We start from the raw sequence: 24,083 nt of genomic DNA, 5'->3' as shown, positions 1-24,083 counted from the left end.
TTGTAGATTTTTTTTCTAGATTTTTTTTCTAGATTTTTTTCTAGATTTTTTTTGTAGATTTTTTTTCTAGATTTTTTTTCTAGATTTTTTTCTAGATTTTTTTTCTAGATTTTTTTTCTAGATTTTTTTTCTAGATTTTTTTCTAGATTTTTTTCTAGATTTTTTTTCTAGATTTTTTTTCTAGATTTTTTTCTAGATTTTTTTTCTAGATTTTTTTTGTAGATTTTTTCTAGATTTTTTTTGTAGATTTTTTTTCTAGATTTTTTTTCTAGATTTTTTTCTAGATTTTTTTTCTAGATTTTTTTTCTAGATTTTTTTCTAGATTTTTTTTGTAGATTTTTTTTCTAGATTTTTTTTGTAGATTTTTTCTAGATTTTTTTCTAGATTTTTTTCTAGATTTTTTTCTAGATTTTTTTCTAGATTTTTTTTCTAGATTTTTTTTCTAGATTTTTTTTCTAGATTTTTTTCTAGATTTTTTTTGTAGATTTTTTTTGTAGATTTTTTTCTAGATTTTTTTTCTAGATTTTTTTTCCAGATTTTTTTCTAGATTTTTTTTCTAGATTTTTTTTCTAGATTTTTTTCTAGATTTTTTTTCTAGATTTTTTTCTAGATTTTTTTCTAGATTTTTTTTCTAGATTTTTTTTCTAGATTTTTTTCCTAGATTTTTTTCTAGATTTTTTTTCTAGATTTTTTTTCTAGATTTTTTTTCTAGATTTTTTTTCTAGATTTTTTTTCTAGATTTTTTTTCTAGATTTTTTTCTAGATTTTTTTTCTAGATTTTTTTTCTAGATTTTTTTTGTAGATTTTTTCTAGATTTTTTTTGTAGATTTTTTTTGTAGATTTTTTTTCTAGATTTTTTTTCTAGATTTTTTTCTAGATTTTTTTTGTAGATTTTTTTTCTAGATTTTTTTCTAGATTTTTTTCTAGATTTTTTTTCTAGATTTTTTTTCTAGATTTTTTTTCTAGATTTTTTTCTAGATTTTTTTTGTAGATTTTTTTTGTAGATTTTTTTCTAGATTTTTTTTCTAGATTTTTTTTCCAGATTTTTTTCTAGATTTTTTTTCTAGATTTTTTTTCTAGATTTTTTTCTAGATTTTTTTCTAGATTTTTTTTCTAGATTTTTTTTCTAGATTTTTTTTCTAGATTTTTTTTCTAGATTTTTTTCTAGATTTTTTTCTAGATTTTTTTTCTAGATTTTTTTCTAGATTTTTTGACTAGATTTTTTTTCTAGATTTTTTTTCTAGATTTTTTTTCTAGATTTTTTTCTAGATTTTTTTTGTAGATTTTTTTTCTAGATTTTTTTTCTAGATTTTTTTTCTAGATTTTTTTCTAGATTTTTTTCTAGATTTTTTTCTAGATTTTTTTTCTAGATTTTTTTCTAGATTTTTTTTCTAGATTTTTTTTCTAAATGTTTTTTCTAGATTTTTTTTCTAGATTTTTTTCTAGATTTTTTTTGCAGATTTTTTTTCTAGATTTTTTTTCCAAATTTTTTTTCTAGATTTTTTTCTAGATTTTTTTTGTAAATTTCTTTTGTAGATTTTTTTTGTAGATTTTTTTCTAGATTTTTTTTCTAGATTTTTTTTCTAGATTTTTTTCTAGATTTTTTTTGTAGATTTTTTTTCTAGATTTTTTTTCTAGATTTTTTTCTAGATTTTTTTTCTAGATTTTTTTTCTAGATTTTTTTTCTAGATTTTTTTCTAGATTTTTTTTCTAGATTTTTTTCTAGATTTTTTTTCTAGATTTTTTTTCTAGATTTTTTTCTAGATTTTTTTCTAGATTTTTTTTGTAGATTTTTTTTCTAGATTTTTTTTCTAGATTTTTTTTCTAGATTTTTTTTCTAGATTTTTTTCTAGATTTTTTTTGTAGATTTTTTTTCTAGATTTTTTTTGTAGATTTTTTCTAGATTTTTTTTGTAGATTTTTTTTCTAGATTTTTTTCTAGATTTTTTTCTAGATTTTTTTTCTAGATTTTTTTTCTAGATTTTTTTTCTAGATTTTTTTCCTAGATTTTTTTCTAGATTTTTTTTCTAGATTTTTTTTCTAGATTTTTTTTCTAGATTTTTTTTCTAGATTTTTTTCTAGATTTTTTTTCTAGATTTTTTTTGTAGATTTTTTTTGTAGATTTTTTCTAGATTTTTTTTGTAGATTTTTTTTGTAGATTTTTTTCTAGATTTTTTTCTAGATTTTTTTTCTAGATTTTTTTTCTAGATTTTTTTCTAGATTTTTTTTGCAGATTTTTTTTCTAGATTTTTTTTCCAAATTTTTTTCTAGATTTTTTTCTAGATTTTTTTTCTAGATTTTTTTTCTAGATTTTTTTCTAGATTTTTTTTGCAGATTTTTTTTCTAGATTTTTTTTCCAAATTTTTTTTCTAGATTTTTTTCTAGATTTTTTTTGTAAATTTTTTTTGTAGATTTTTTTCTAGATTTTTTTTCTAGATTTTTTTTCTAGATTTTTTTCTAGATTTTTTTCTAGATTTTTTTTCTAGATTTTTTTTCTAGATTTTTTTCTAGATTTTTTTTCTAGATTTTTTTTCTAGATTTTTTTCTAGATTTTTTTTGTAGATTTTTTTTCTAGATTTTTTTCTAGATTTTTTTTCTAGATTTTTTTTCTAGATTTTTTTTCTAGATTTTTTTCTAGATTTTTTTCTAGATTTTTTTTTTAGATTTTTTTTGCAGATTTTTTTTCTAGATTTTTTTTCTAGATTTTTTTCTAGATTTTTTTTCTAGATTTTTTTCTAGATTTTTTTTTAGATTTTTTTCTAGATTTTTTTTCTAGATTTTTTTTCTAGATTTTTTTTCTAGATTTTTTTCTAGATTTTTTTTCTAGATTTTTTTTCTAGATTTTTTTTCTAGATTTTTTTCTAGATTTTTTTCTAGATTTTTTTCTAGATTTTTTTTGTAGATTTTTTTTGTAGATTTTTTTCTAGATTTTTTTTCTAGATTTTTTTTCCAGATTTTTTTCTAGATTTTTTTTCTAGATTTTTTTTCTAGATTTTTTTCTAGATTTTTTTTCTAGATTTTTTTCTAGATTTTTTACTAGATTTTTTTTGTAGATTTTTTTTCTAGATTTTTTTCCTAGATTTTTTTCTAGATTTTTTTTCTAGATTTTTTTTCTAGATTTTTTTTCTAGATTTTTTTTCTAGATTTTTTTTCTAGATTTTTTTCTAGATTTTTTTTCTAGATTTTTTTTCTAGATTTTTTTTCTAGATTTTTTTCTAGATTTTTTTTGTAGATTTTTTTTGTAGATTTTTTTCTAGATTTTTTTTCTAGATTTTTTTTCCAGATTTTTTTCTAGATTTTTTTTCTAGATTTTTTTTCTAGATTTTTTTCTAGATTTTTTTTCTAGATTTTTTTCTAGATTTTTTACTAGATTTTTTTTCTAGATTTTTTTTCTAGATTTTTTTCCTAGATTTTTTTCTAGATTTTTTTTGTAGATTTTTTTTCTAGATTTTTTTTCTAGATTTTTTTTCTAGATTTTTTTTCTAGATTTTTTTCTAGATTTTTTTTCTAGATTTTTTTTCTAGATTTTTTTCTAGATTTTTTTTGCAGATTTTTTTTCTAGATTTTTTTTCCAAATTTTTTTTCTAGATTTTTTTCTAGATTTTTTTTGTACATTTTTTTTGTAGATTTTTTTCTAGATTTTTTTTCTAGATTTTTTTTCTAGATTTTTTTCTAGATTTTTTTCTAGATTTTTTTTCTAGATTTTTTTTCTAGATTTTTTTCTAGATTTTTTTTCTAGATTTTTTTTCTAGATTTTTTTCTAGATTTTTTTTCTAGATTTTTTTTCTAGATTTTTTTTCTAGATTTTTTTCTAGATTTTTTTTGTAGATTTTTTTTGTAGATTTTTTTCTAGATTTTTTTTGTAGATTTTTTTTCTAGATTTTTTTCTAGATTTTTTTCCTAGATTTTTTTTCTAGATTTTTTTCTAGATTTTTTTTGCAGATTTTTTTTCTAGATTTTTTTTCCAAATTTTTTTTCTAGATTTTTTTCTAGATTTTTTTTGTAAATTTTTTTTGTAGATTTTTTTCTAGATTTTTTTTCTAGATTTTTTTTGTAGATTTTTTTCTAGATTTTTTTTGTAGATTTTTTTTCTAGATTTTTTTCTAGATTTTTTTTCTAGATTTTTTTTCTAGATTTTTTTCTAGATTTTTTTTGCAGATTTTTTTTCTAGATTTTTTTTCCAAATTTTTTTTCTAGATTTTTTTCTAGATTTTTTTTGTAAATTTTTTTTGTAGATTTTTTTCTAGATTTTTTTTCTAGATTTTTTTTCTAGATTTTTTTCTAGATTTTTTTCTAGATTTTTTTTCTAGATTTTTTTTCTAGATTTTTTTCTAGATTTTTTTTCTAGATTTTTTTTCTAGATTTTTTTCTAGATTTTTTTTGTAGATTTTTTTTCTAGATTTTTTTCTAGATTTTTTTTCTAGATTTTTTTTCTAGATTTTTTTTCTAGATTTTTTTCTAGATTTTTTTCTAGATTTTTTTTTTAGATTTTTTTTGCAGATTTTTTTTCTAGATTTTTTTTCTAGATTTTTTTCTAGATTTTTTTTTAGATTTTTTTCTAGATTTTTTTTGTAGATTTTTTTTCTAGATTTTTTTTCTAGATTTTTTTTCTAGATTTTTTTTCTAGATTTTTTTCTAGATTTTTTTTCTAGATTTTTTTTCTAGATTTTTTTCTAGATTTTTTTTGCAGATTTTTTTTCTAGATTTTTTTTCCAAATTTTTTTTCTAGATTTTTTTCTAGATTTTTTTTGTACATTTTTTTTGTAGATTTTTTTCTAGATTTTTTTTCTAGATTTTTTTTCTAGATTTTTTTCTAGATTTTTTTCTAGATTTTTTTTCTAGATTTTTTTTCTAGATTTTTTTCTAGATTTTTTTTCTAGATTTTTTTTCTAGATTTTTTTCTAGATTTTTTTTCTAGATTTTTTTTCTAGATTTTTTTTCTAGATTTTTTTCTAGATTTTTTTTGTAGATTTTTTTTGTAGATTTTTTTCTAGATTTTTTTTGTAGATTTTTTTTCTAGATTTTTTTCTAGATTTTTTTTCTAGATTTTTTTTCTAGATTTTTTTCTAGATTTTTTTTGCAGATTTTTTTTCTAGATTTTTTTTCCAAATTTTTTTTCTAGATTTTTTTCTAGATTTTTTTTGTAAATTTTTTTTGTAGATTTTTTTCTAGATTTTTTTTCTAGATTTTTTTTCTAGATTTTTTTTGTAGATTTTTTTTGTAGATTTTTTTCTAGATTTTTTTTGTAGATTTTTTTTCTAGATTTTTTTCTAGATTTTTTTTCTAGATTTTTTTTCTAGATTTTTTTCTAGATTTTTTTTGCAGATTTTTTTTCTAGATTTTTTTTCCAAATTTTTTTTCTAGATTTTTTTCTAGATTTTTTTTGTAAATTTTTTTTGTAGATTTTTTTCTAGATTTTTTTTCTAGATTTTTTTTCTAGATTTTTTTCTAGATTTTTTTCTAGATTTTTTTTCTAGATTTTTTTTCTAGATTTTTTTCTAGATTTTTTTTCTAGATTTTTTTTCTAGATTTTTTTCTAGATTTTTTTTGTAGATTTTTTTTCTAGATTTTTTTCTAGATTTTTTTTCTAGATTTTTTTTCTAGATTTTTTTTCTAGATTTTTTTCTAGATTTTTTTCTAGATTTTTTTTTTAGATTTTTTTTGCAGATTTTTTTTCTAGATTTTTTTTCTAGATTTTTTTCTAGATTTTTTTTTAGATTTTTTTCTAGATTTTTTTTCTAGATTTTTTTTCTAGATTTTTTTTCTAGATTTTTTTCTAGATTTTTTTTCTAGATTTTTTTTCTAGATTTTTTTTCTAGATTTTTTTCTAGATTTTTTTTGTAGATTTTTTTTGTAGATTTTTTTCTAGATTTTTTTTCTAGATTTTTTTTCCAGATTTTTTTCTAGATTTTTTTTCTAGATTTTTTTTCTAGATTTTTTTCTAGATTTTTTTTCTAGATTTTTTTCTAGATTTTTTACTAGATTTTTTTTCTAGATTTTTTTTCTAGATTTTTTTCCTAGATTTTTTTCTAGATTTTTTTTGTAGATTTTTTTTCTAGATTTTTTTTCTAGATTTTTTTTCTAGATTTTTTTTCTAGATTTTTTTCTAGATTTTTTTTGTAGATTTTTTTTCTAGATTTTTTTTGTAGATTTTTTCTAGATTTTTTTTGTAGATTTTTTTTCTAGATTTTTTTCTAGATTTTTTTCTAGATTTTTTTTCTAGATTTTTTTTCTAGATTTTTTTTCTAGATTTTTTTTCCAGATTTTTTTCTAGATTTTTTTTCTAGATTTTTTTTCTAGATTTTTTTCTAGATTTTTTTTCTAGATTTTTTTCTAGATTTTTTTCTAGATTTTTTTTCTAGATTTTTTTTCTAGATTTTTTTCCTAGATTTTTTTCTAGATTTTTTTTCTAGATTTTTTTTGTAGATTTTTTTTCTATATTTTTTTTCTAGATTTTTTTTCTAGATTTTTTTTCTAGATTTTTTTCTAGATTTTTTTTGTAGATTTTTTCTAGATTTTTTTTGTAGATTTTTTTTCTAGATTTTTTTCTAGATTTTTTTCTAGATTTTTTTTCTAGATTTTTTTTCTAGATTTTTTTTCTAGATTTTTTTCTAGATTTTTTTTGTAGATTTTTTTTCTAGATTTTTTTCTAGATTTTTTTTCTAGATTTTTTTTCCAGATTTTTTTCTAGATTTTTTTTCTAGATTTTTTTTCTAGATTTTTTTCTAGATTTTTTTTCTAGATTTTTTTTCTAGATTTTTTTCTAGATTTTTTTTGTAGATTTTTTTTCTAGATTTTTTTTCTAGATTTTTTTCTAGATTTTTTTTCTAGATTTTTTTTCTAGATTTTTTTTGTAAATTGTTTTTGTAGATTTTTTTCTAGATTTTTTTTCTAGATTTTTTTTCTAGATTTTTTTTCTAGATTTTTTTTCTAGATTTTTTTTCTAGATTTTTTTTCTAGATTTTTTTTCTAGATTTTTTTTCTAGATTTTTTTTCTAGATTTTTTTCTAGATTTTTTTCTAGATTTTTTTTCTAGATTTTTTTCTAGATTTTTTTTCTAGATTTTTTTTCTAGATTTTTTTCTAGATTTTTTTCTAGATTTTTTTTCTAGATTTTTTTCTAGATTTTTTTTCTAGATTTTTTTTCTAGATTTTTTTCTAGATTTTTTTCTAGATTTTTTTTCTAGATTTTTTTCTAGATTTTTTTTCTAGATTTTTTTTCTAGATTTTTTTTCTAGATTTTTTTTCTAGATTTTTTTTCTAGATTTTTTTCTAGATTTTTTTTCTAGATTTTTTTTCTAGATTTTTTTTCTAGATTTTTTTTCTAGATTTTTTTCTAGATTTTTTTCTAGATTTTTTTCTAGATTTTTTTTCTAGATTTTTTTCTAGATTTTTTTTCTAGATTTTTTTTCTAGATTTTTTTCTAGATTTTTTTTCTAGATTTTTTTCTAGATTTTTTTTCTAGATTTTTTTTCTAGATTTTTTTCTAGATTTTTTTCTAGATTTTTTTTCTAGATTTTTTTTCTAGATTTTTTTCTAGATTTTTTTCTAGATTTTTTTCTAGATTTTTTTTCTAGATTTTTTTTCTAGATTTTTTTCTAGATTTTTTTTCTAGATTTTTTTTCTAGATTTTTTTTCTAGATTTTTTTCTAGATTTTTTTTGTAGATTTTTTTTCTAGATTTTTTTTCTAGATTTTTTTCTAGATTTTTTTTCTAGATTTTTTTTCTAGATTTTTTTTGTAAATTGTTTTTGTAGATTTTTTTTGTAGATTTTTTTCTAGATTTTTTTCTAGATTTTTTTCTAGATTTTTTTTCTAGATTTTTTTTCTAGATTTTTTTCCTAGATTTTTTTCTAGATTTTTTTTCTAGATTTTTTTTCTAGATTTTTTTTCTAGATTTTTTTCTAGATTTTTTTTCTAGATTTTTTTTCTAGATTTTTTTCTAGATTTTTTTTGTAATTTTTTTTCTAGATTTTTTTTCTAGATTTTTTTCTAGATTTTTTTTCTAGATTTTTTTTCTAGATTTTTTTTCTAGATTTTTTTCTAGATTTTTTTTCTAGATTTTTTTCTAGATTTTTTTTCTAGATTTTTTTCTAGATTTTTTTCTAGATTTTTTTTCTAGATTTTTTTCTAGATTTTTTTTCTAGATTTTTTTTCTAAATTTTTTTTCTAGATTTTTTTCTAGATTTTTTTTGTAAATTGTTTTTGTAGATTTTTTTTGTAGATTTTTTTCTAGATTTTTTTTCTAGATTTTTTTTCTAGATTTTTTTTCTAGATTTTTTTTCTAGATTTTTTTTCTAGATTTTTTTTCTAGATTTTTTTCTAGATTTTTTTCTAGATTTTTTTTCTAGATTTTTTTCTAGATTTTTTTACTAGATTTTTTTTCTAGATTTTTTTTCTAGATTTTTTTTCTAGATTTTTTTCTAGATTTTTTTTGTAGATTTTTTTTCTAGATTTTTTTTCTAGATTTTTTTTCTAGATTTTTTTCTAGATTTTTTTCTAGATGTTTTTTCTAGATTTTTTTTCTAGATTTTTTTCTAGATTTTTTTTGCAGATTTTTTTTCTAGATTTTTTTTCCAAATTTTTTTTCTAGATTTTTTTCTAGATTTTTTTTGTAAATTTTTTTTGTAGATTTTTTTCTAGATTTTTTTTGCAGATTTTTTTTCTAGATTTTTTTTCCAAATTTTTTTTCTAGATTTTTTTCTAGATTTTTTTTGTAAATTTTTTTTGTAGATTTTTTTCTAGATTTTTTTTCTAGATTTTTTTTCTAGATTTTTTTCTAGATTTTTTTCTAGATTTTTTTTCTATATTTTTTTTCTAGATTTTTTTCTAGATTTTTTTTCTAGATTTTTTTTCTAGATTTTTTTCTAGATTTTTTTTGTAGATTTTTTTCTAGATTTTTTCTAGATTTTTTTTCTAGATTTTTTTCTAGATTTTTTTTGTAGATTTTTTTCTAGATTTTTTTCTAGATTTTTTTTCTAGATTTTTTTTCTAGATTTTTTTCTAGATTTTTTTCTAGATTTTTTTTCTAGATTTTTTTTCTAGATTTTTTTCTAGATTTTTTTTCTAGATTTTTTTTCTAGATTTTTTTCTAGATTTTTTTTGTAGATTTTTTTCTAGATTTTTTTCTAGATTTTTTTTCTAGATTTTTTTTCTAGATTTTTTTTCTAGATTTTTTTTCTAGATTTTTTTCTAGATTTTTTTTTTAGATTTTTTTTGCAGATTTTTTTTCTAGATTTTTTTTCTAGATTTTTTTCTAGATTTTTTTTTAGATTTTTTTCTAGATTTTTTTTCTAGATTTTTTTTCTAGATTTTTTTTCTAGATTTTTTTCTAGATTTTTTTTCTAGATTTTTTTTCTAGATTTTTTTTCTAGATTTTTTTCTAGATTTTTTTTGTAGATTTTTTTTGTAGATTTTTTTCTAGATTTTTTTTCTAGATTTTTTTTCCAGATTTTTTTCTAGATTTTTTTTCTAGATTTTTTTCTAGATTTTTTTCTAGATTTTTTTTCTAGATTTTTTTTCTAGATTTTTTTCCTAGATTTTTTTCTAGATTTTTTTTCTAGATTTTTTTTGTAGATTTTTTTTCTAGATTTTTTTTCTAGATTTTTTTTCTAGATTTTTTTTCTAGATTTTTTTCTAGATTTTTTTTGTAGATTTTTTCTAGATTTTTTTTGTAGATTTTTTTTCTAGATTTTTTTCTAGATTTTTTTCTAGATTTTTTTTCTAGATTTTTTTTCTAGATTTTTTTTCTAGATTTTTTTTGTAGATTTTTTTTCTAGATTTTTTTCTAGATTTTTTTTCTAGATTTTTTTTCCAGATTTTTTTCTAGATTTTTTTTCTAGATTTTTTTTCTAGATTTTTTTCTAGATTTTTTTTCTAGATTTTTTTCTAGATTTTTTTCTAGATTTTTTTTCTAGATTTTTTTTCTAGATTTTTTTCCTAGATTTTTTTCTAGATTTTTTTTCTAGATTTTTTTTCTAGATTTTTTTTCTAGATTTTTTTCTAGATTTTTTTTCTAGATTTTTTTTCTAGATTTTTTTTCTAGATTTTTTTCTAGATTTTTTTTGTAGATTTTTTTTCTAGATTTTTTTTCTAGATTTTTTTCTAGATTTTTTTTCTAGATTTTTTTTCTAGATTTTTTTTCTAGATTTTTTTTCTAGATTTTTTTTCTAGATTTTTTTTCTAGATTTTTTTTCTAGATTTTTTTTCTAGATTTTTTTTCTAGATTTTTTTTCTAGATTTTTTTTCTAGATTTTTTTCTAGATTTTTTTCTAGATTTTTTTTCTAGATTTTTTTCTAGATTTTTTTTCTAGATTTTTTTTCTAGATTTTTTTCTAGATTTTTTTCTAGATTTTTTTTCTAGATTTTTTTCTAGATTTTTTTTCTAGATTTTTTTTCTAGATTTTTTTCTAGATTTTTTTCTAGATTTTTTTTCTAGATTTTTTTCTAGATTTTTTTTCTAGATTTTTTTTCTAGATTTTTTTCTAGATTTTTTTCTAGATTTTTTTTCTAGATTTTTTTTCTAGATTTTTTTCCTAGATTTTTTTCTAGATTTTTTTTCTAGATTTTTTTTCTAGATTTTTTTTCTAGATTTTTTTCTAGATTTTTTTTCTAGATTTTTTTTCTAGATTTTTTTTCTAGATTTTTTTCTAGATTTTTTTTGTAGATTTTTTTTGTAGATTTTTTTTCTAGATTTTTTTGTAGATTTTTTTCTAGATTTTTTTTGTAAATTGTTTTTGTAGATTTTTTTTGTAGATTTTTTTCTAGATTTTTTTTCTAGATTTTTTTTCTAGATTTTTTTTCTAGATTTTTTTTCTAGATTTTTTTTCTAGATTTTTTTCCTAGATTTTTTTCTAGATTTTTTTTCTAGATTTTTTTTCTAGATTTTTTTCCTAGATTTTTTTCTAGATTTTTTTTCTAGATTTTTTTTCTAGATTTTTTTTCTAGATTTTTTTCTAGATTTTTTTTCTAGATTTTTTTTCTAGATTTTTTTTCTAGATTTTTTTCTAGATTTTTTTTGTAGATTTTTTTTCTAGATTTTTTTTCTAGATTTTTTTCTAGATTTTTTTTCTAGATTTTTTTTCTAGATTTTTTTTCTAGATTTTTTTTCTAGATTTTTTTTCTAGATTTTTTTTCTAGATTTTTTTTCTAGATTTTTTTTCTAGATTTTTTTTCTAGATTTTTTTTCTAGATTTTTTTTCTAGATTTTTTTCTAGATTTTTTTCTAGATTTTTTTTCTAGATTTTTTTCTAGATTTTTTTTCTAGATTTTTTTTCTAGATTTTTTTCTAGATTTTTTTCTAGATTTTTTTTCTAGATTTTTTTCTAGATTTTTTTTCTAGATTTTTTTTCTAGATTTTTTTCTAGATTTTTTTCTAGATTTTTTTTCTAGATTTTTTTCTAGATTTTTTTTCTAGATTTTTTTTCTAGATTTTTTTCTAGATTTTTTTCTAGATTTTTTTTCTAGATTTTTTTTCTAGATTTTTTTCCTAGATTTTTTTCTAGATTTTTTTTCTAGATTTTTTTTCTAGATTTTTTTTCTAGATTTTTTTCTAGATTTTTTTTCTAGATTTTTTTTCTAGATTTTTTTTCTAGATTTTTTTCTAGATTTTTTTTGTAGATTTTTTTTGTAGATTTTTTTTCTAGATTTTTTTGTAGATTTTTTTTCTAGATTTTTTTTGTAAATTGTTTTTGTAGATTTTTTTTGTAGATTTTTTTCTAGATTTTTTTTCTAGATTTTTTTTCTAGATTTTTTTTCTAGATTTTTTTTCTAGATTTTTTTTCTAGATTTTTTTTCTAGATTTTTTTTCTAGATTTTTTTTCTAGATTTTTTTCTAGATTTTTTTTCTAGATTTTTTTTCTAGATTTTTTTTCTAGATTTTTTTTCTAGATTTTTTTCTAGATTTTTTTCTAGATTTTTTTCTAGATTTTTTTTCTAGATTTTTTTCTAGATTTTTTTTCTAGATTTTTTTTCTAGATTTTTTTCTAGATTTTTTTTCTAGATTTTTTTCTAGATTTTTTTTCTAGATTTTTTTTCTAGATTTTTTTCTAGATTTTTTTTCTAGATTTTTTTTCTAGATTTTTTTCTAAATTTTTTTCTAGATTTTTTTCTAGATTTTTTTTCTAGATTTTTTTTCTAGATTTTTTTTGTAGATTTTTTTTCTAGATTTTTTTTCTAGATTTTTTTTCTAGATTTTTTTCTAGATTTTTTTTGTAGATTTTTTTCCTAGATTTTTTTCTAGATTTTTTTTCTAGATTTTTTTTCTAGATTTTTTTCTAGATTTTTTTCTAGATTTTTTTTCTAGATTTTTTTTCTAGATTTTTTTCTAGATTTTTTTTGTAATTTTTTTTCTAGATTTTTTTTCTAGATTTTTTTCTAGATTTTTTTTCTAGATTTTTTTTCTAGATTTTTTTTCTAGATTTTTTTCTAGATTTTTTTTCTAGATTTTTTTCTAGATTTTTTTTGTAAATTGTTTTTGTAGATTTTTTTTGTAGATTTTTTTCTAGATTTTTTTTCTAGATTTTTTTTCTAGATTTTTTTTCTAGATTTTTTTTCTAGATTTTTTTTCTAGATTTTTTTTCTAGATTTTTTTCTAGATTTTTTTCTAGATTTTTTTTCTAGATTTTTTTCTAGATTTTTTTACTAGATTTTTTTTCTAGATTTTTTTTCTAGATTTTTTTTCTAGATTTTTTTCTAGATTTTTTTTGTAGATTTTTTTTCTAGATTTTTTTTCTAGATTTTTTTTCTAGATTTTTTTCTAGATTTTTTTCTAGATTTTTTTTCTAGATTTTTTTTCTAGATTTTTTTCTAGATTTTTTTTGCAGATTTTTTTTCTAGATTTTTTTTCCAAATTTTTTTTCTAGATTTTTTTCTAGATTTTTTTTGTAAATTTTTTTTGTAGATTTTTTTCTAGATTTTTTTTCTAGATTTTTTTTCTAGATTTTTTTCTAGATTTTTTTCTAGATTTTTTTTCTAGATTTTTTTTCTAGATTTTTTTCTAGATTTTTTTTCTAGATTTTTTTTCTAGATTTTTTTCTAGATTTTTTTTGTAGATTTTTTTCTAGATTTTTTTCTAGATTTTTTTTCTAGATTTTTTTTCTAGATTTTTTTTCTAGATTTTTTTTCTAGATTTTTTTCTAGATTTTTTTTGTAGATTTTTTTTCTAGATTTTTTTTCTAGATTTTTTTTCTAGATTTTTTTCTAGATTTTTTTCTAGATTTTTTTTCTAGATTTTTTTTCTAGATTTTTTTCTAGATTTTTTTTGCAGATTTTTTTTCTAGATTTTTTTTCCAAATTTTTTTTCTAGATTTTTTTCTAGATTTTTTTTGTAAATTGTTTTTGTAGATTTTTTTTGTAGATTTTTTTCTAGATTTTTTTCTAGATTTTTTTTCTAGATTTTTTTTCTAGATTTTTTTCTAGATTTTTTTTGCAGATTTTTTTTCTAGATTTTTTTTCCAAATTTTTTTTCTAGATTTTTTTCTAGATTTTTTTTGTAAATTGTTTTTGTAGATTTTTTTTTTAGATTTTTTTCTAGATTTTTTTTCTAGATTTTTTTTCTAGATTTTTTTTCTAGATTTTTTTTCTAGATTTTTTAACTAGATTTTTTTTCTAGATTTTTTTCTAGATTTTTTTCTAGATTTTTTTTCTAGATTTTTTTCTAGATTTTTTTTCTAGATTTTTTTTCTAGATTTTTTTCTAGATTTTTTTTGTAGATTTTTTTTCTAGATTTTTTTTGTAGATTTTTTTTCTAGATTTTTTTTCTAGATTTTTTTCTAGATTTTTTTTGCAGATTTTTTTTCTAGATTTTTTTTCTAAATTTTTTTTCTAGATTTTTTTCTAGATTTTTTTCTAGATTTTTTTTGCAGATTTTTTTTCTAGATTTTTTTTCTAGATTTTTTTCTAGATTTTTTTCTAGATTTTTTTTCTAGATTTTTTTCTAGATTTTTTTTCTAGATTTTTTTTCTAGATTTTTTTCTAGATTTTTTTTGTAAATTGTTTTTGTAGATTTTTTTTCTAGATTTTTTTCTAGATTTTTTTCTAGATTTTTTTTCTAGATTTTTTTTCTAGATTTTTTTCTAGATTTTTTTTGCAGATTTTTTTTCTAGATTTTTTTTCCAAATTTTTTTTCTAGATTTTTTTCTAGATTTTTTTTGTAAATTGTTTTTGTAGATTTTTTTTTTAGATTTTTTTCTAGATTTTTTTTCTAGATTTTTTTTCTAGATTTTTTTCTAGATTTTTTTCTAGATTTTTTTTCTAGATTTTTTTCTAGATTTTTTTTCTAGATTTTTTTTCTAGATTTTTTTCTAGATTTTTTTTGTAGATTTTTTTTCTAGATTTTTTTTCTAGATTTTTTTTCTAGATTTTTTTTCTAGATTTTTTTCTAGATTTTTTTTGCAGATTTTTTTTCTAGATTTTTTTTCTAAATTTTTTTTCTAGATTTTTTTCTAGATTTTTTTCTAGATTTTTTTTGCAGATTTTTTTTCTAGATTTTTTTTCTAGATTTTTTTTCTAGATTTTTTTCTAGATTTTTTTCTAGATTTTTTTTCTAGATTTTTTTCTAGATTTTTTTTCTAGTTTTTTTTCTAGATTTTTTTTCTAGATTTTTTTTCTAGATTTTTTTCTAGATTTTTTTTCTAGATTTTTTTTCTAGATTTTTTTTCTAGATTTTTTTTCTAGATTTTTTTCTAGATTTTTTTTGCAGATTTTTTTTCTAGATTTTTTTTGTAAATTGTTTTTGTAGATTTTTTTTGTAGATTTTTTTCTAGATTTTTTTTCTAGATTTTTTTTCTAGATTTTTTTTCTAGATTTTTTTTCTAGATTTTTTTTCTAGATTTTTTTCTAGATTTTTTTCTAGATTTTTTTTCTAGATTTTTTTCTAGATTTTTTTTCTAGATTTTTTTTCTAGATTTTTTTCTAGATTTTTTTTGTAGATTTTTTTTGTAGATTTTTTTTCTAGATTTTTTTCTAGATTTTTTTTGTAGATTTTTTTTCTAGATTTTTTTTCTAGATTTTTTTTCTAGATTTTTTTTCTAGATTTTTTAACTAGATTTTTTTTCTAGATTTTTTTCTAGATTTTTTTCTAGATTTTTTTTCTAGATTTTTTTCTAGATTTTTTTTCTAGATTTTTTTTCTAGATTTTTTTCTAGATTTTTTTTGTAGATTTTTTTTCTAGATTTTTTTTGTAGATTTTTTTTCTAGATTTTTTTTCTAGATTTTTTTCTAGATTTTTTTTGCAGATTTTTTTTCTAGATTTTTTTTCTAAATTTTTTTTCTAGATTTTTTTCTAGATTTTTTTCTAGATTTTTTTTGCAGATTTTTTTTCTAGATTTTTTTTCTAGATTTTTTTCTAGATTTTTTTCTAGATTTTTTTTCTAGATTTTTTTCTAGATTTTTTTTCTAGATTTTTTTTCTAGATTTTTTTCTAGATTTTTTTTGTAAATTGTTTTTGTAGATTTTTTTTCTAGATTTTTTTCTAGATTTTTTTCTAGATTTTTTTTCTAGATTTTTTTTCTAGATTTTTTTCTAGATTTTTTTTGCAGATTTTTTTTCTAGATTTTTTTTCCAAATTTTTTTTCTAGATTTTTTTCTAGATTTTTTTTGTAAATTGTTTTTGTAGATTTTTTTTTTAGATTTTTTTCTAGATTTTTTTTCTAGATTTTTTTTCTAGATTTTTTTCTAGATTTTTTTCTAGATTTTTTTTCTAGATTTTTTTCTAGATTTTTTTTCTAGATTTTTTTTCTAGATTTTTTTCTAGATTTTTTTTGTAGATTTTTTTTCTAGATTTTTTTTCTAGATTTTTTTTCTAGATTTTTTTTCTAGATTTTTTTCTAGATTTTTTTTGCAGATTTTTTTTCTAGATTTTTTTTCTAAATTTTTTTTCTAGATTTTTTTCTAGATTTTTTTCTAGATTTTTTTTGCAGATTTTTTTTCTAGATTTTTTTTCTAGATTTTTTTTCTAGATTTTTTTCTAGATTTTTTTTCTAGTTTTTTTTCTAGATTTTTTTTCTAGATTTTTTTTCTAGATTTTTTTCTAGATTTTTTTTCTAGATTTTTTTTCTAGATTTTTTTTCTAGATTTTTTTTCTAGATTTTTTTCTAGATTTTTTTTGCAGATTTTTTTTCTAGATTTTTTTTGTAAATTGTTTTTGTAGATTTTTTTTGTAGATTTTTTTCTAGATTTTTTTTCTAGATTTTTTTTCTAGATTTTTTTTCTAGATTTTTTTTCTAGATTTTTTTTCTAGATTTTTTTCTAGATTTTTTTCTAGATTTTTTTTCTAGATTTTTTTCTAGATTTTTTTTCTAGATTTTTTTTCTAGATTTTTTTCTAGATTTTTTTTGTAGATTTTTTTTGTAGATTTTTTTTCTAGATTTTTTTCTAGATTTTTTTTGTAGATTTTTTTTCTAGATTTTTTTTCTAGATTTTTTTCTAGATTTTTTTTCTAGATTTTTTTTCTAGATTTTTTTTCTAGATTTTTTTCTAGATTTTTTTCTAGATTTTTTTTCTAGATTTTTTTTCTAGATTTTTTTCTAGATTTTTTTTCTAGATTTTTTTTCTAGATTTTTTTCTAGATTTTTTTTGTAGATTTTTTTTCTAGATTTTTTTCTAGATTTTTTTTCTAGATTTTTTTTCTAGATTTTTTTTCTAGATTTTTTTCTAGATTTTTTACTAGATTTTTTTTCTAGATTTTTTTTCTAGATTTTTTTCCTAGATTTTTTTCTAGATTTTTTTGTAGATTTTTTTTCTAGATTTTTTTTCTAGATTTTTTTTCTAGATTTTTTTTCTAGATTTTTTTCTAGATTTTTTTTGTAGATTTTTTTTGTAGATCTTTTTCTAGATTTTTTTTCTAGATTTTTTTTCCAGATTTTTTTCTAGATTTTTTTTCTAGATTTTTTTTCTAGATTTTTTTTCTAGATTTTTTTTCTAGATTTTTTTCTAGATTTTTTACTAGATTTTTTTTCTAGATTTTTTTTCTAGATTTTTTTCCTAGATTTTTTTCTAGATTTTTTTGTAGATTTTTTTTCTAGATTTTTTTCTAGATTTTTTTTCTAGATTTTTTTTCTAGATTTTTTTCTAGATTTTTTTTGTAGATTTTTTTTGTAGATTTTTTTTCTAGATTTTTTTCTAGATTTTTTTTGTAGATTTTTTTTCTAGATTTTTTTTCTAGATTTTTTTCTAGAATTTTTTTCTAGATTTTTTTTCTAGATTTTTTTTCTAGATTTTTTTCTAGATTTTTTTCTAGATTTTTTTTCTAGATTTTTTTTCTAGATTTTTTTCTAGATTTTTTTTCTAGATTTTTTTTCTAGATTTTTTTCTAGATTTTTTTTGTAGATTTTTTTTCTAGATTTTTTTCTAGATTTTTTTTCTAGATTTTTTTTCTAGATTTTTTTTCTAGATTTTTTTCTAGATTTTTTTCTAGATTTTTTTTTTAGATTTTTTTTGCAGATTTTTTTTCTAGATTTTTTTTCTAGATTTTTTTCTAGATTTTTTTTCTAGATTTTTTTTCTAGATTTTTTTCTAGATTTTTTTTCTAGATTTTTTTCTAGATTTTTTTTCTAGATTTTTTTTCTAGATTTTTTTTCTAGATTTTTTTCTAGATTTTTTTTCTAGATTTTTTTCTAGATTTTTTTCTAGATTTTTTTTCTAGATTTTTTTCTAGATTTTTTTTCTAGATTTTTTTCTAGATTTTTTTTGTAAATTGTTTTTGTAGATTTTTTTTGTAGATTTTTTTCTAGATTTTTTTTCTAGATTTTTTTTCTAGATTTTTTTTCTAGATTTTTTTTCTAGATTTTTTTTCTAGATTTTTTTTCTAGATTTTTTTCTAGATTTTTTTCTAGATTTTTTTTCTAGATTTTTTTCTAGATTTTTTTACTAGATTTTTTTTCTAGATTTTTTTTCTAGATTTTTTTTCTAGATTTTTTTCTAGATTTTTTTTGTAGATTTTTTTTCTAGATTTTTTTTCTAGATTTTTTTTCTAGATTTTTTTCTAGATTTTTTTCTAGATTTTTTTTCTAGATTTTTTTTCTAGATTTCTTTCTAGATTTTTTTTGCAGATTTTTTTTCTAGATTTTTTTTCCAAATTTTTTTTCTAGATTTTTTTCTAGATTTTTTTTGTAAATTGTTTTTGTAGATTTTTTTTGTAGATTTTTTTCTAGATTTTTTTCTAGATTTTTTTTCTAGATTTTTTTTCTAGATTTTTTTCTAGATTTTTTTTGCAGATTTTTTTTCTAGATTTTTTTTCCAAATTTTTTTTCTAGATTTTTTTCTAGATTTTTTTTGTAAATTGTTTTTGTAGATTTTTTTTTTAGATTTTTTTCTAGATTTTTTTTCTAGATTTTTTTTCTAGATTTTTTTTCTAGATTTTTTTTCTAGATTTTTTTTCTAGATTTTTTTCTAGATTTTTTTCTAGATTTTTTTTCTAGATTTTTTTCTAGATTTTTTTTCTAGATTTTTTTTCTAGATTTTTTTCTAGATTTTTTTTGTAGATTTTTTTTCTAGATTTTTTTTGTAGATTTTTTTTCTAGAATTTTTTTCTAGATTTTTTTCTAGATTTTTTTTGCAGATTTTTTTTCTAGATTTTTTTTCTAAATTTTTTTTCTAGATTTTTTTCTAGATTTTTTTCTAGATTTTTTTTGCAGATTTTTTTTCTAGATTTTTTTTCTAGATTTTTTTCTAGATTTTTTTCTAGATTTTTTTTCTAGATTTTTTTCTAGATTTTTTTTCTAGATTTTTTTTCTAGATTTTTTTTCTAGATTTTTTTCTAGATTTTTTTTCTAGATTTTTTTTCTAGATTTTTTTTCTAGATTTTTTTCTAGATTTTTTTCTAGATTTTTTTTCTAGATTTTTTTTCTAGATTTTTTTCTAGATTTTTTTTCTAGATTTTTTTTCTAGATTTTTTTCTAGATTTTTTTTGTAGATTTTTTTTCTAGATTTTTTTCTAGATTTTTTTTCTAGATTTTTTTTCTAGATTTTTTTTCTAGATTTTTTTCTAGATTTTTTACTAGATTTTTTTTCTAGATTTTTTTTCTAGATTTTTTTCCTAGATTTTTTTCTAGATTTTTTTGTAGATTTTTTTTCTAGATTTTTTTTCTAGATTTTTTTTCTAGATTTTTTTTCTAGATTTTTTTCTAGATTTTTTTTGTAGATTTTTTTTGTAGATCTTTTTCTAGATTTTTTTCTAGATTTTTTTTCTAGATTTTTTTCTAGATTTTTTTTCTAGATTTTTTTTCTAGATTTTTTTCTAGATTTTTTACTAGATTTTTTTTCTAGATTTTTTTTCTAGATTTTTTTCCTAGATTTTTTTCTAGATTTTTTTGTAGATTTTTTTTCTAGATTTTTTTTCTAGATTTTTTTTCTAGATTTTTTTTCTAGATTTTTTTGTAGATTTTTTTTCTAGATTTTTTTCTAGATTTTTTTTCTAGATTTTTTTTCTAGATTTTTTTCTAGATTTTTTTTGTAGATTTTTTTTGTAGATTTTTTTTCTAGATTTTTTTCTAGATTTTTTTTGTAGATTTTTTTTCTAGATTTTTTTTCTAGATTTTTTTCTAGATTTTTTTTCTAGATTTTTTTTCTAGATTTTTTTTCTAGATTTTTTTCTAGATTTTTTTCTAGATTTTTTTTCTAGATTTTTTTTCTAGATTTTTTTCTAGATTTTTTTTCTAGATTTTTTTTCTAGATTTTTTTCTAGATTTTTTTTGTAGATTTTTTTTCTAGATTTTTTTCTAGATTTTTTTTCTAGATTTTTTTTCTAGATTTTTTTTCTAGATTTTTTTCTAGATTTTTTTCTAGATTTTTTTTTTAGATTTTTTTTGCAGATTTTTTTTCTAGATTTTTTTTCTAGATTTTTTTCTAGATTTTTTTTCTAGATTTTTTTTCTAGATTTTTTTCTAGATTTTTTTTCTAGATTTTTTTTCTAGATTTTTTTCTAGATTTTTTTTGTAGATTTTTTTTCTAGATTTTTTTCTAGATTTTTTTTCTAGATTTTTTTCCTAGATTTTTTTCTAGATTTTTTTGTAGATTTTTTTTCTAGATTTTTTTTCTAGATTTTTTTTCTAGATTTTTTTTCTAGATTTTTTTGTAGATTTTTTTTCTAGATTTTTTTCTAGATTTTTTTTCTAGATTTTTTTTCTAGATTTTTTTCTAGATTTTTTTTGTAGATTTTTTTTGTAGATTTTTTTTCTAGATTTTTTTCTAGATTTTTTTTGTAGATTTTTTTTCTAGATTTTTTTTCTAGATTTTTTTCTAGATTTTTTTTCTAGATTTTTTTTCTAGATTTTTTTTCTAGATTTTTTTCTAGATTTTTTTCTAGATTTTTTTTCTAGATTTTTTTTCTAGATTTTTTTCTAGATTTTTTTTCTAGATTTTTTTTCTAGATTTTTTTCTAGATTTTTTTTGTAGATTTTTTTTCTAGATTTTTTTCTAGATTTTTTTTCTAGATTTTTTTTCTAGATTTTTTTTCTAGATTTTTTTCTAGATTTTTTTCTAGATTTTTTTTTTAGATTTTTTTTGCAGATTTTTTTTCTAGATTTTTTTTCTAGATTTTTTTCTAGATTTTTTTTCTAGATTTTTTTTCTAGATTTTTTTCTAGATTTTTTTTCTAGATTTTTTTTCTAGATTTTTTTCTAGATTTTTTTTGTAGATTTTTTTTCTAGATTTTTTTCTAGATTTTTTTTCTAGATTTTTTTTCTAGATTTTTTTTCTAGATTTTTTTCTAGATTTTTTACTAGATTTTTTTTCTAGATTTTTTTTCTAGATTTTTTTCCTAGATTTTTTTCTAGATTTTTTTGTAGATTTTTTTTCTAGATTTTTTTTCTAGATTTTTTTTCTAGATTTTTTTTCTAGATTTTTTTCTAGATTTTTTTTGTAGATTTTTTTTGTAGATCTTTTTCTAGATTTTTTTTCTAGATTTTTTTTCCAGATTTTTTTCTAGATTTTTTTTCTAGATTTTTTTTCTAGATTTTTTTTCTAGATTTTTTTTCTAGATTTTTTTCTAGATTTTTTACTAGATTTTTTTTCTAGATTTTTTTTCTAGATTTTTTTCCTAGATTTTTTTCTAGATTTTTTTGTAGATTTTTTTTCTAGATTTTTTTCTAGATTTTTTTTCTAGATTTTTTTTCTAGATTTTTTTCTAGATTTTTTTTGTAGATTTTTTTTGTAGATTTTTTTTCTAGATTTTTTTCTAGATTTTTTTTGTAGATTTTTTTTCTAGATTTTTTTTCTAGATTTTTTTCTAGAATTTTTTTCTAGATTTTTTTTCTAGATTTTTTTTCTAGATTTTTTTCTAGATTTTTTTCTAGATTTTTTTTCTAGATTTTTTTTCTAGATTTTTTTCTAGATTTTTTTTCTAGATTTTTTTTCTAGATTTTTTTCTAGATTTTTTTTGTAGATTTTTTTTCTAGATTTTTTTCTAGATTTTTTTTCTAGATTTTTTTTCTAGATTTTTTTTCTAGATTTTTTTCTAGATTTTTTTCTAGATTTTTTTTTTAGATTTTTTTTGCAGATTTTTTTTCTAGATTTTTTTTCTAGATTTTTTTCTAGATTTTTTTTCTAGATTTTTTTTCTAGATTTTTTTCTAGATTTTTTTTCTAGATTTTTTTCTAGATTTTTTTTCTAGATTTTTTTTCTAGATTTTTTTTCTAGATTTTTTTCTAGATTTTTTTTCTAGATTTTTTTCTAGATTTTTTTCTAGATTTTTTTTCTAGATTTTTTTCTAGATTTTTTTTCTAGATTTTTTTCTAGATTTTTTTTGTAAATTGTTTTTGTAGATTTTTTTTGTAGATTTTTTTCTAGATTTTTTTTCTAGATTTTTTTTCTAGATTTTTTTTCTAGATTTTTTTTCTAGATTTTTTTTCTAGATTTTTTTTCTAGATTTTTTTCTAGATTTTTTTCTAGATTTTTTTTCTAGATTTTTTTCTAGATTTTTTTACTAGATTTTTTTTCTAGATTTTTTTTCTAGATTTTTTTTCTAGATTTTTTTCTAGATTTTTTTTGTAGATTTTTTTTCTAGATTTTTTTTCTAGATTTTTTTTCTAGATTTTTTTCTAGATTTTTTTCTAGATTTTTTTTCTAGATTTTTTTTCTAGATTTCTTTCTAGATTTTTTTTGCAGATTTTTTTTCTAGATTTTTTTTCCAAATTTTTTTTCTAGATTTTTTTCTAGATTTTTTTTGTAAATTGTTTTTGTAGATTTTTTTTGTAGATTTTTTTCTAGATTTTTTTCTAGATTTTTTTTCTAGATTTTTTTTCTAGATTTTTTTCTAGATTTTTTTTGCAGATTTTTTTTCTAGATTTTTTTTCCAAATTTTTTTTCTAGATTTTTTTCTAGATTTTTTTTGTAAATTGTTTTTGTAGATTTTTTTTTTAGATTTTTTTCTAGATTTTTTTTCTAGATTTTTTTTCTAGATTTTTTTTCTAGATTTTTTTTCTAGATTTTTTTTCTAGATTTTTTTTCTAGATTTTTTTCTAGATTTTTTTCTAGATTTTTTTTCTAGATTTTTTTCTAGATTTTTTTTCTAGATTTTTTTTCTAGATTTTTTTCTAGATTTTTTTTGTAGATTTTTTTTCTAGATTTTTTTTGTAGATTTTTTTTCTAGAATTTTTTTCTAGATTTTTTTCTAGATTTTTTTTGCAGATTTTTTTTCTAGATTTTTTTTCTAAATTTTTTTTCTAGATTTTTTTCTAGATTTTTTTCTAGATTTTTTTTGCAGATTTTTTTTCTAGATTTTTTTTCTAGATTTTTTTCTAGATTTTTTTCTAGATTTTTTTTCTAGATTTTTTTTCTAGATTTTTTTCTAGATTTTTTTTCTAGATTTTTTTTCTAGATTTTTTTCTAGATTTTTTTTGTAGATTTTTTTTCTAGATTTTTTTCTAGATTTTTTTTCTAGATTTTTTTTCTAGATTTTTTTTCTAGATTTTTTTCTAGATTTTTTACTAGATTTTTTTTCTAGATTTTTTTTCTAGATTTTTTTCCTAGATTTTTTTCTAGATTTTTTTGTAGATTTTTTTTCTAGATTTTTTTTCTAGATTTTTTTTCTAGATTTTTTTTCTAGATTTTTTTCTAGATTTTTTTTGTAGATTTTTTTTGTAGATCTTTTTCTAGATTTTTTTCTAGATTTTTTTTCTAGATTTTTTTCTAGATTTTTTTTCTAGATTTTTTTTCTAGATTTTTTTCTAGATTTTTTACTAGATTTTTTTTCTAGATTTTTTTTCTAGATTTTTTTCCTAGATTTTTTTCTAGATTTTTTTGTAGATTTTTTTTCTAGATTTTTTTTCTAGATTTTTTTTCTAGATTTTTTTTCTAGATTTTTTTGTAGATTTTTTTTCTAGATTTTTTTCTAGATTTTTTTTCTAGATTTTTTTTCTAGATTTTTTTCTAGATTTTTTTTGTAGATTTTTTTTGTAGATTTTTTTTCTAGATTTTTTTCTAGATTTTTTTTGTAGATTTTTTTTCTAGATTTTTTTTCTAGATTTTTTTCTAGATTTTTTTTCTAGATTTTTTTTCTAGATTTTTTTTCTAGATTTTTTTCTAGATTTTTTTCTAGATTTTTTTTCTAGATTTTTTTTCTAGATTTTTTTCTATATTTTTTTTCTAGATTTTTTTTCTAGATTTTTTTCTAGATTTTTTTTGTAGATTTTTTTTCTAGATTTTTTTCTAGATTTTTTTTCTAGATTTTTTTTCTAGATTTTTTTTCTAGATTTTTTTCTAGATTTTTTTCTAGATTTTTTTTTTAGATTTTTTTTGCAGATTTTTTTTCTAGATTTTTTTTCTAGATTTTTTTCTAGATTTTTTTTCTAGATTTTTTTTCTAGATTTTTTTCTAGATTTTTTTTCTAGATTTTTTTCTAGATTTTTTTTCTAGATTTTTTTTCTAGATTTTTTTCTAGATTTTTTTTGTAGATTTTTTTTGTAGATTTTTTTTCTAGATTTTTTTCTAGATTTTTTTTGTAGATTTTTTTTCTAGATTTTTTTTCTAGATTTTTTTCTAGAATTTTTTTCTAGATTTTTTTTCTAGATTTTTTTTCTAGATTTTTTTCTAGATTTTTTTCTAGATTTTTTTTCTAGATTTTTTTTCTAGATTTTTTTCTAGATTTT

This window comes from Oncorhynchus mykiss, chromosome 21 (assembly GCF_057628025.1).
Source record: "Oncorhynchus mykiss isolate SJ-2025 chromosome 21, ASM5762802v1, whole genome shotgun sequence".
Lineage (NCBI taxonomy): Eukaryota > Metazoa > Chordata > Actinopteri > Salmoniformes > Salmonidae > Oncorhynchus > Oncorhynchus mykiss.
The sequence above is the reverse complement of the archived record's forward strand: the minus strand, read 5'-3'. Positions refer to the sequence as shown.